The sequence below is a fragment of the Schistocerca serialis genome, chromosome 6, assembly GCF_023864345.2.
Source record: "Schistocerca serialis cubense isolate TAMUIC-IGC-003099 chromosome 6, iqSchSeri2.2, whole genome shotgun sequence".
NCBI classification, from domain to species: domain Eukaryota; kingdom Metazoa; phylum Arthropoda; class Insecta; order Orthoptera; family Acrididae; genus Schistocerca; species Schistocerca serialis.
In genome coordinates this window covers 584,478,293-584,483,427 of record NC_064643.1, presented here as the reverse complement: position 1 = coordinate 584,483,427, position 5,135 = coordinate 584,478,293, and the positions used below count along the sequence as shown (strand labels likewise).

The following is a 5,135-nucleotide window of genomic DNA, read 5'->3' as shown; positions in this document are numbered from 1 at the left end:
ATCCTAATGTTTAAATGTAGTTACACCAAACTGATTCGAACAAGATGGTGTCAAGGTATCTACAGAAATTTCTGAGAAAGCAAGTGTTCAAAGACAAGCTGAAGCAGACATTCCATATCTGGTGGGAATGCTGTCACTCATCCGCCACTGTGGCGTTAGGACATCTTCAGTGTAGTAGCTGTACGACACCGAAAATTCCAACCATTCTTCTCTTCTTATGACACTGCTTTGAATTCTCTTTGTGTAATTGTTACGATTTTCCCATCTTTGCTTAGAAAGTGTTCTCTTTCCAAACAACAATAATGCTTTTATCATTAACAGTGTTTTTCCGAGTGTACACAGACACTGTAAGGGCTTTTAGCGGTGAGAACGTTTAATGTTTCTGAGATGAATGTTGAAAGCAGGACGCCACGATTTCCTGGAAGGGGACATGTGGTGTCTCGTTAGGACCACCAGGAAGTATGCAGCCTGTGTTATTCAGGGCTATCTTCGTAAAAGGCTCCTACTTTGGCAAGAATTCCCATTCAGGCAAGCTTAGACATCAGGAAAGCTCCTACAAAAGCACCGTTCAACTATTTCTGCATCACTTAACGAATTCTGTGAAGGGACTGGTAAGTAATTGACGGGCTATCCGTTACATCTCTCTCAGTGCTGGATCTGCAGCTCTACATCATCGTGCCAGCATTGGTGCCTAGCTGTATGTATTTCGACAGGTGTATGTATTTCGACAGGTGTTTCTCAGGTGTCATGTATCAAAGATATGCCTCCGCTTCATCCTTGCGGGATCCGAACTGACACTTGCACTTGATTCGGCAGCTGACAGCCACGTCGTCACTTTGCAGGGGCTGCCAGTGCTCCCAGACTCATGAGAGTGTGTGCGGTCCAGTGGACAGGGGACACAGGGCGGTGCCTGCTTCGCGATTGAAAGATTTTTAAGTGTGTGTAATTACGTGTGATGTGTGTTTCATGAATGTATTACTTGTGACTGATGTAGTTACTTGTCACAAGACCATCTTTCCAAACACCAGAGGATGATGAGCAAGTGAAATCCAAGCCCCACAAACAGATTGTTTTTATAAAAAGAACAATATTCCCTAGAATGTCCCTTCAAGAGATCCTTCCTCTCCACCGCAGAGGCGCCAGTTTCCAGTTAGAGGAGGGGACAGGGAGAGGGGATGGCGGCGAGGGGGGCAAGGATGGGGTGGCAGGTGTGGTGATCTATTTCCTGAAAAATACCTTAAATAAAGAGATAAACTATATTCCATACACTGCCTTGAATCCCCTAAATTGTTTAAATAAACAATATACCACACATTGTCTAGACTGTTTAAATAGTATTCCATACACAGTAATGGATTTCTGGACAAATTCCTTAAGTAAATAAATACACTGAATTCCATTCGCTGCCATAAATAGCTAAACAATATTCTATACATTGTAGAAATTATTTAAACAATATTCCATACACTACAATCGAATTCCCACCAAATGACAGATCAACTGAGTCTTTTCCCCACCAGTAGCAGGGAGGGACGGTGGGAGGATTGGGGTTTACCAGAGGGAGATGTTAAATAAATGATCAATTTAAGTAATCAATCAAATTAATAAGACTGAGAGGGGCTATTCCGAAAGAACAGAAAGTGTACATGTAGAGGGAGGTGTTGAGGTCTTCTGGGGGGTGGGTGGGGCAGGGTAGCAATAGGATGCTTTTAGCAGAACAACAGGCTAAGTACCTGTCAATCAAAGGAGAACAATAGGTTAAGTACCTGTCAATCAAAGGAGAACAATAAGTTTGCCCCTGAGTTAATACCTGCACCTGATGTAGGCAACCTGCACTAATAAAATGCTCTATTGCTGCCCTTGTTCCACTACTTATGCCAGTCTCCTTCACTTTGCTCCTCACCAGCCCCAGGACGCCACATAGCCACGCCACGAGACACCGAACCAAAGTTACACAAACAATGATGGATCTGCTCGCGACGAACCGCTAGTTCATTTTGTCTTTGCAAAATGTGAGAATAAAGCTGAGTTAAAAGCCTACATGGATTCTCATAGGAACAAGACTAGTAAGATCGTAGCAAAGAGTAATCGGAATCATAGGCTCCCAACGAGCCATGGACCTTGCCGTTGGTGGGGAGGCTTGCGTGCCTCAACGATACAGATAGCCATACCGTTGGTGCAACCACAATGGAGGGGTATCTCTTGAGAGGCCAGACAAACGTGTGGTTCCTGAAGAGGGGCAGCAGCCTTTTCAGTAGTTGCAGGGGCAACAGTCTGGATGATTGACTGATCTGACTTTGTAACACTAACCAAAACGGCCTTACTGTGGTGGTACTGCGAACAGCTGAAAGCAAGGGGAAACTACAGTTGTCATTTTTCCCGAGGCCATGCAGCTTTACTGTATGATTAAATGATGATGGCTTCCTCTTGGATAAAATATTCTGGAGGTAAAATAGTCCTCCATTCGGATCTCTGGGTGGGAACCACTCAAGAGGACGTCGTTATGAGGGGAAAGAAAACTGGCATTCTACAGATCGGCGGGTGGAATGTCAGATCACTTAATTGGGCAGGTAGGTTAGAAAATTTATAAGGGGAAATGGATAGGTTGAAGTTACATATAGTGGGAATTAGTGACGTTCGGTGGCAGGAGGAACAAGACTTTTGGTCAGGTGAATACGAGGTTATAAATACTAAATGAAGTAGGGCTAATGCAGGAGTAGATTTAATAACGAATAAAAAAATAGGAGTGCGGGTAAGCTACTAAAAACAGCATAGTGAATGCACTATTGTCGCCAAGATAGACACGAAGCTCACGCCTACTACAGTAGTACAAGTGTATATGCCAACTAGCTCTGCAGATGATGAAGAAATTGATGAAATGTATGATAAGATAAAAGAAATTATTCAGGTAGTGAAAGGAGACGAAAATTTAATAGTCATGGGTGAACGGAATTCGACAGTAACAAAAGGAAGAGATGGAAACGTAGTAGGTGACTATGGATTGTGGCTAAGAAATGAAAGAGGAAGCCACCTGGTAGAATTTTCAACAGAGCGTATCTTAATCATAACTAACACTTGGATCAAGAATCATGAAAGAAGGTTGTATACAAGGAAGAACCCTGGAGATACTAGAAGGTATCAGATAGATTATATAATTGTAAGACAGAGATTTAGGAACCAGGTTTTAAATTGTAAGCCATTTCCAGGGGCAGATGTGGACTCAGACCACAATCTATTGGTTATGAACTGTAGATTAAAACTGAAGGAACTGCAAAAAGGTGGGAATTTAAGGAGATTGGACCTGGATAAACTGACTAACCCAGTGGTTGTACAGAGTTTCAGGGAGAGCATAAGGGAACAGTTGACAGGAATGGGGAAAATAAATACGGTAGAAGAAGAATGGGTAGCTTTGAGGGATGAAATAGTGAAGACAGCAGAGGATCAAGTAGGTAAAAAGACGAGGGCTAGTAGAAATCCATGGGTAACAGAATAAATACTGAATTTAATTGATGAAAGGAGAAAATACAAAAATAGTATTTTCTGAACTGAGCAGTTGCTTCTTCTGTCCAGTCAATATGCCTTCTGTCATTTTTAGTTGTTTCTTTTAGTTACTCATTCACCAAAGCTTTGGTTCAGCAGCACATTCCAAATGTCGACAACAGAAACTGATGATCCGTAAGAACTGCCTAAGTTCGCGAAATGGTTTCGGGTTGCTTGCAATTCGTTACTGACGCAACCCTTCCTGGATAGGTTTTGTTCCTCCAAATGAAAATAAATGTCTAAGAGCGTTAGACAACATTTGTTATGGGACCATGCTTATTCAGCTGTTTAAAGAGTGAAATTAGGTGCACGACATGTTACTCAGGAGAATCAAATTCTATTAAAATATTATAGAAATACCGGAAACAGAACTCTTCTTCTCTTACCACTTCAAGCTTAAACCTCTGAAATGTGCTAAGTGGATCATGGGGTCCGAAGGAAATATATCTAAATTCGTGAACACCAAAAGGTGTAATAGTGGCTGATATTGGTTTACCTTCTTCGACTAATGGGATTATGGTAATATGCTTTCAGAAGGTCAGTCTTTGAAATGTCATTTTTATTTTGAAGCATAAGTGTACATCAATACCTCGTAAAAATAGATACCCTCTGTGAGAATCCTGTCATTCGGATGGTTATAATCTCCAGAATTAGATTTTCACTCTGCAGCTGAGTGTGCGCTGGTATGAAACTTCCTGGCAGATTAAAGCTGTGTGCCGGACCGAGACTCGAACTCGGGACCTTTGCCTTTTGCGGGCAAGTGCTCTACCAACTGAGCTACCCAAGCACGACTCACGCCCCGTCTTCACAGCTTTACTTCTGCCAGTACCTCGTCTCCTACCTTCCAAACTTTACAGAAGCTCTTCTGCGAACCTTCCTCAGTGCAGCACTTCGTGAAGAAAGGGCTGCCATTCCCCGAGAAACGTTCCAGCACCGGATTGAGCGTATGTCTGCGAGAGTGGAAGGCTAAGGGTGGGTGAACAGCGTATTGAATTCCAGCATTGGAGATGGACGGCGCCACGGATTTCTAAGTCATTTTCAGCCAGGTGTCGGGATACTTTTGATCACATGGTGTTTGTTGCCTAGACAAATGAATTTTCGAAATTTCATTACTGTACTTCAATTATTTATTGGTGTTGCGTTTTTTTCCGTCAGTGTAGTTAAAGTTACTCGCCTCCATAGCTATAGGCCTACCAGCGATCGTAAATTGCGCTCCCGTATGACTAAAACAGGTGTCTGGTCTCTCCGTCGAAAACGGTGGGAGTTCAAAGCTTACATTATCAGTTACCATCATATATTGAGAATCATTCTTTTCATATCCATTTGTTGTTGACATTTACAGTATTTTTAAAACCAGTATTTAAAATGCATGTTGAAAATTTCACCACAATTACGCTGCTAATTTCGTAATCTCGTCCGTGATGTCTGGATCATAAATAACAAAGCTCATTAAGGACGCAATTTAACTTGGACTTTTCCATTTACTTCATTTTCTGCCACACATGCAATGACTCTTAATTACAACAATCGTATGGTAACAACCTTCTTCTTTTGTTAAATCCCTAAGAATAATAATGCTACTCTTCCCCCATTAT

At 41.9% G+C, this 5,135-nt stretch overlaps 1 non-coding gene across 1 annotated transcript; it reads right to left on the bottom strand.

Annotated features, from left to right (window-relative positions):
* Nucleotides 1-4,253: 4,253 nt before the first annotated feature.
* Trnal-caa (transfer RNA leucine (anticodon CAA)) lies at nt 4,254-4,328 on the bottom strand. Its single transcript has one exon. It is a non-coding gene; the product is annotated as a tRNA-Leu (tRNA).
* Nucleotides 4,329-5,135: the final 807 nt, after the last annotated feature.